This window comes from Hakea prostrata, chromosome 8 (genome assembly GCF_041222555.1).
Source record: "Hakea prostrata isolate BN-2017 chromosome 8, UWA_Hpros_2, whole genome shotgun sequence".
NCBI lineage: Eukaryota > Viridiplantae > Streptophyta > Magnoliopsida > Proteales > Proteaceae > Hakea > Hakea prostrata.
In genome coordinates, this window is record NC_142607.1 from 42,380,528 (window position 1) to 42,388,130 (window position 7,603).

Consider the following 7,603-nt stretch of genomic DNA (forward strand, 5'->3'; position numbering starts at 1 on the left):
GACTTGTAGGAGAAAACCTCACTCAATTTGACCTTATATAGCCTTCCGAATCCCTATTCGAAGTTGCTGAACTATTCCTAAAAATCCTGTTGAGACTACGTTGGTCGAATCTTGTTGGTCGATACTATCAACCAAAGGTATCGATCAAAACAAGCCCAGAATCGTGAAAAAGATGCTTTTTGGATATTCCTTTGTCCTTTTAAGTGAAACCTCGAACCTAAATCATTATTTCACTCATTTCAACATCTCGAGAACGTGGGAAAGCTCCTCTAAGCCTCCTCCTTGGCTTGGGTGATGATCTTCTACAAGAATCATTGTCTCTCTTCTCTAATCTCTTCTCCAAGGTATGTAATCTCTCACTCTCTCTCTCTAATCTACTCCTACCCCATCTTGTTTTTGCTACTGAGTTCGTGAAGAAGGTGCTGCAACCTTGCAACCACCTCTTCTACAAGCTCTCTTGGGTTGATTAAACCTCTCTTCATTCTTTCCATGCTATGTTTCTTATACTTGATATTCTTGCTTTCTTATTTTGATTTCCTCTTCATGGAAACATGAGTTCATCTTCTTAATCTGATTTTCCTTAGCAAATAGGTCTGATTATATGTTAGTAATTGTCTATATTCTGCTGCTCATCATTCTATTGATTAAATTCCTAAGTTCTCTTGCAATTTCAATTGATTCCATTGAAGAACATGATTCTTGCAAGTTTAAACCTAGGACCTCAATTTGGGGGTTTTCAATTTGACCATTGGATCATGTTAATTCTTGCTGCATAGCCTCTTGCTACTGTTCCTAGCATCCCCTCCAAGTTTCGTATCGATCCGAGACCCGGAAGACCAATTTTGAGCCAAAACCCAAAGAAATAGCCAATGCCATGATTAACAACTCTTGAACTTGATATGCCAATTTGGGGATTTCTAATTTGACCGTTGGATGATGTTAATTCTTTGATAATTAGTGTCTCCATATTGTGTTTGAACTGTTCCCCAAGTTTCGTATCGATCCGAGACCCGAAAGACCAATTTTGAGCCAAAACCCAAAAATCCCATTTGCTGTCCAAGACTCTGTTGGTCGATACCATCAACCCAATGTATCAACCAACGGTGTTGCTATCAGCAACTTTTGCCCGACTTTTGATTTGTTCGATCTCCGATTGTTCTAATTTCTTCTCTAATCCTTCATGTATGTTTGTTTAGGGCTTTAAGACTATAATTGGACCATTCTCTTGTGACTTCGGATCATCTTCTTCACAATTTGAGGTAAGGACGGTTATTGCCATATAACATAGACTGTATGACTTTTACACTGTTGTTGGTAACTTAGTAGACTTAACTTATTAGTTGATTTTAGATATCATATGACTACTATAGTTACCTTATGACAGTAGCACCATACTTAATTACTTGGTTTATCATGTTTACTTATTCTTGTCATTTATTTATACACTGTATTATGAGATGTTATGACATGTTTTCAATATGATAATGTATTGTTGATATGTAATGGATGGAAATAAGCATGTGATTGCTTAGGTATGATTTGGGATTGGGGAGTGCCCTCATCGGTACTTCGTCCTTGGACATCGGAGGGAATAGTATGGGATGTTCTCCGAAGATGCCCATCGACACTTTCTCGGATCATTGGATGACATACATAGGACTTGTCTAGATGTATGGCTAGGATGTCCCTATCATATCGGACCCGATTCGGAAGGGCATTGAGACCGAACGACCTGTGGTAGTAGTGTGGATTTGTGGGCGCTCAAGACCGGTTACCACTCCATGAGAGGACATAAATTGCATTGCGGATACCCGGGAAGGGGCCATTTATTGGTAGGGTTGCAAATGGCTAGACTTGGGCTCACGGGCGCTCAAGACTGGTGAAATGATCCATGAGGGGACGTGAGAGCTTCCCGTTTACCATTTGTGGATGACCAATAGGGTTGATGAGTCCAGGTGAGTAATATCCGTGACTCTAGTGTGAAGGATACCGGAAAGGATCCCGAGAGGGGAGGAATGGACGTATCTGGAACTGACATGATATGATTAAGTAGATGACTTGCATTGAGCTAGGCTATACCTTGACATGCGCCAATACTTAGACCAAATGGTGATGTGAGAGAGTGGTGACCGAAACCCCCAACCATGGATTTGTCCGAGAGGGATGCAGGACCCAATTCCCCCGGTGATGAGTGATCGAGACTACCTAAAGAAGTATGGTGCTTTGACTTAAAGCATGTCTACCATAGAGACCAGCATACTTAGAGTTAGAATCATATTTGCATCTTATGTCTCATATCATCTGCATTATTTCATGATTGATATCATATGGCTTATGTATTTTGGAATAACTTTCCTTGCTGAGTTCTTTTGAACTCACTCCTTTTTGCAACATATTTGTTAGACTTTTCTGCAGGTACTACTACTGTTGACTGTGACGGTCAACACTTTGAAGACTAAGTTGGTGACTCATACCACTTTGGCTACGGTGACTACATCGGTGAAGGCTATCGGTTCAAGACTCATATTTGTCGGAGTAGATCCAACCTTGGTTTAGTTTCTTATAATTATGTTATTGAGGAGACATTGTATAAGTTAGAAGAAACTATAACTTAGTTGCTTACCTTGTTATTTCCCTTCTTTGGAGATCTGGTTGTAATCTTAACCTTAATTTTAGTCGATCTACCTTCCGCTATTATTATAGGATGGGTTTCCTCCCTCCTTTTCACACTTGACTGTTTATCCTATTTGAATCATTTCCGCACTCTGGTGTTATTTGTGAAACCTTCTGAGATCCTTTCTTGATTTTACTATTAAATTATTGAATACAAAGAATTGTTGTTGCTTTTGATTATATTATTGTGATAAGTGGATATGATCGTTCCTAAAGCTGGATCTGTTGGGCTGTGGATCACTCTGAGTAACCCGGATAGGGTACCCCTTGGGTGGATTTGGGGCGGGATGTGACAAAACTTCTCTCTCATGTCACATCCTCCCAGCCGGTACCCTAACCGGCATACCCGAGAGTGTGATCCACAGCCCGAAGATCGGTATCGAGTAATCAACCTCCCACAAAAACAATAACATAATCATGAACAATAATAATCGATGTGCAAAAGATAAACCATAGATCCAAATAAGGAAAGAACGAATCATATATAAATCAGAGTACTAAATATAATCAGAGTGTCTAAATCAAATAAGTAAAGTGAGGCGAAATCCCACTCTACAACCAGCGGAAATGTAGTTCTAAAAGAGAAGAAACATAATAGAATCTAATCCCAATAGCAGGTACAATAGGTAACTAAATTGTTCTCAATCTTATAGACAATATCCCTATAAGTATAAATCTCATAAATGGCACAAGGGCGCTTCCACTCTATGGTCGGACTAAGCATCGTACGGAGCATAACCACTCGCGGGAATCTTCATGGTAATTGTCGTAACCGCAATCACTTTCCTGGAGATATGCCTCTTCTCCTTGCGCTTCTTCATACAAGCAATCATGATACTCGAACTCACGAGAGTAGTCTAACAAACATTGTACAAAAGGAATGAGTTTCAAAGAAACTCGAAGAAAGCGATTAAATCCATAATAACATAAATGGCGGGATTACAAAACAAACATAAATGCAATATGGTATGAGACAAACAATGAATGTATGAATCTAACTCTATGTATGCTTTGGTCTCTAATGGCAGACATGCTTTAAGTCATAGCACCGTACTTCTTTAGGAAAGTCTCATTCACTCATCATCAGTTGGTAATGGGTCCTTCATCCCTCGGGACATTCCATGGCTGGGGTATAGGTCACCACTCTCTCACATCACCATTGGTCTAAGTACCGGCGCATGTCGGGGTTAAAGCCTAGCCAAATGCAAGTCTTCTACTCGGTTACATCAAGTCGAGATCCAGATACGTCCATTCCTCGCCCCGGCGATCCTTTCCGGTATCCTTCACACTAGAGTCCTCATAGTCCCCGACTACGGACTCGTCAACCCTATTGGTCATCCACATATGGTAAACGGGAAGCTCTCACGTCCTCTCACGGGTTGGTTACCGGTCTTAAGCGCCCGTGAGCCCAAGTCTAACCATATGCAACCCTACCAATAAATGGTCCCCACAATGTGATTCCTGTCCTCTCACGGGTTGGTTACCGGTCTTGAGCACCCATGAATCCCCATTGCTACCACAAGTCGTTCGGTCTCAATACCCCTCCGATTAGGGTCTAACATAACGGTACATCCTAGCCAAACACTACTAGACAGTCCTAAATATGTCATCCAACGGTTTAGGAAGGTGTCCAGAGGGCATCTCCGGAAACATCCCATAATATTCCCGTAGTAGTCCTAAGACGAAGTGTCAAAAGGACACCTCTCCTTCCCGAACCATACTTAAGCATACACAAGCATCAATTCATAACATCACATATATGGTAACTTCATATATGGAAAGAAATCAATAATTACAATCAACTTGTATATAACTGGTAAGTAAATCATTCATGAGTCAATTTAATATAAACAAGTAATGTTACTGATATTAAGACAGTACCACAATAGTATAACATTGTAAGAATCTAATTAAAGAAATAAATTAACAAGATTCAAATATAGAAACTAAGATATGCAATTTATGTTGTTAAGGAAGTAACCATCCTTACCTTTTATAACTTGCAAAGGAATCTTAAGAAATCAAGTAAGATCTTGACAAACTTGAGAAGAAGGTCCTAAACAAGTGTATACAATATATTAGGAAAGATCCCTAACAGAAAAGATATCAAAACATCCAAAACAGACCAAATCTGGAGTTGCTTGTACTCATTGGTCGATTGGATTGGTCTCTTGTCTCGATCGACCAATCGATCGACCAACGGAGACGATGGCCTACAAAATCAGAGTTTTAAGAATAAAGAACCGAATTTGGTGGTTCAAAAGGGTACTAAACAAGGGGTAAACTACATTGGTAGTATCCTACATATAGAGGACCTCAAAACACTAATCGAATCAAGTTTTCAAGTTACAAATTAGGAAACAAAAAGTTACCATAATTAGATCAATCATGGTTCTTGAAGAATTCAAGATACAAATCATAGACAAGAACGATAGGATGATGGATCATTGATTTTGATAAAGATATCATGGAAGGCATACTTAGATCTTCAAGAAAATATATGTAAGTGCATAAATCTAAATAAGGAAACAAAACCTACCATAGATGTATCGGTCATGATTCTTGAAGAAAGCATGGTATGGTAGAAGAGAAACAACTAGAGATTGATAGATCATGGATTATGTAAAGAAAACACAGCGATTGACTACTAATATGATCAATATAATAGATCTAAGAAGATCAAAATTTGAATCAAAAGACAAACAAAGACAAGATCATGATTTAGATCATGATTCTTGCAAAAAGCTTGCAATGATCATGGTTAAGATCATCGCATTAGCCATTAATCCTTAGGAAGATCATGAGAGATAAGTTCGAGAGATGTTTGCAACGAGAGAATGCAGCATCTCCTCTACTGTCTCAACTCAAAAAGGAAAGAAAACAAGGATGAAGAAGAAGAAGAGAGTGTAAACATACCTTTTTGTGTAAGAACACGAGTTTTGACGAAGATCCGTCAAGATAAACTCCAAGGACGCAAGGAGATGACTTGCAAAGGTCTTTGGTTCGTTCCAAAGAGTTTGGAGGCACAAAATACGAAGTAGACTCGAGATTGGACTTAAATAGAGCAAGCAAGACCTAATTACCAAAGACAGAACCCATTGGTCGATTGGATTGGTCGACTGGTCCATCGACCAATGAGTCGACCAATCGGTTCAACGAACTTCTAAACAGGGGAATTGAAGGCCCAGATCAAATCCAACCCTAAAGGGGTTTTGCACACATACCAAGTGACTTACCTAATAGGTAGAAATGCCTTCAAACCATGATAGAGAGCACTCCAAGTCCATCAACTAATCCGATCTTCATCAAGATTCGGTTTCCATAAATAGAACCTCATCATCAACACTCATGGATTCAAAGCCGGACACCAAGTCCTCCACTGGGATGGCCCAAAGCTGACTTCTTGCTTTACTTGGGTCACCTGGACCTACAAATAACAAAGTTTCCGGGTCAAGGTTAGGGCTAGGTTTCACACTCATGTCTTCTTCTTTCTCCCATGAGGCTTCTTCCGGGGTATGGTTTTTCCACCGAATCTTCACCAAAGGGATGGTGCAATTCCGTAGCTGCTTGTCCTTCTTATCAAGAATTTCGGTTGGTCCTTCATCATAAGAAAGATCGGCACCGAGCCCTTCGGGAGCTTGCTGTAATATATGCTCTGTGTTCTCTATGTACTTTCGGAGCATAGAAACATGGAACACACCTGTGAACTCCAGCAAGGGATGGGGGCAATGCAAAGCGATAGGCAACAGGTCCAACCTTTTCTAGGATCTCATAAGGTCCAATGAAGCGAGGGCTAAGCTTTCCTTTCACATTGAAACTCGTCACCCCTTTCATAGGTGACACTTTAAGGAAAACTTTTTCTCCAATTGGAAACTCCAGATCGGTCCTTCTCTTGTCGGCATAAGATTTACTGTCTTGATGCTGAGACTTAATTCTTTCTCTAATCATGTTGACCATTGCACTTGTAGCTTCAATCATTTCCGGACCTAAGACTTTTCTTTCACCTGTCTCGGTCCAATACAAAGGTGTCCTACAAGTGTTACCGTACAAAGCTTTGAATGGAGCCATGCCTATTGTTGCTTGATAAGCTGTTGTTATAGGCAAACTCCACTAAAGCTAAGTGGTCATCCCAATTTCCACCCATGTCCACCACACAGGATCTAAGCATATCCTCTAAGATTTGAATTGTACACTCGGATTGTCCATCGATTTGTGGATGATGGGCTGTACTTAGATTCAATTGGGTTCCCAAGGCTTTCCCCAAACCATTCCAAAACCTTGAGGTGAACCTAGGATCACGATCGAAACAATACTCACGGGCACTCCATGTAGACGAACCACATTGTCCACATAAAGTCTAGCTAGCTTATCCAAAGTATAAGTGATCTTCATAGGAATGAAATGGGCTGATTTGGTCAACCTATTGACGATCACCCACACGGTGTCATTTCCCTTACTTGTCCGCATGCAAGCTAGTCACGAAGTCCATGGAGATATCTTCCCACTTCCAGCTAGGAATAGGAAGGGGCTGAAGCAATCCGGACCGAGGCTGACGAACGACTTTCACACGTTGACAAGTCTCACACATGGCAACGAAGTCTTCAACATCCGCTTTCAAACCGTTCCACCAAAAATGTTCCCTTAAGTCTTTATACATTTTGGTACTTCCCGGGTGTATTGTAAAGATCGACTGGTGTGCTTCTTTCAATATTTCCTTCTTGATTTCATCAACATCGGGCACACATAGTCTACCTCTAAACAATAAAGTACCATCTAAAGATGTACTAAAGGCAGGAGGTCCATTTCCGAATTCGACGATCTTCTTAATCTTCTCTTTCAAGCTGAAGAGATCAGAATTTTGCAAGGCAACAATGCGGTCTCTAAGGGTGGATCTTGCCGTCATGGCATAAAGGATACAATCCGAACCCTT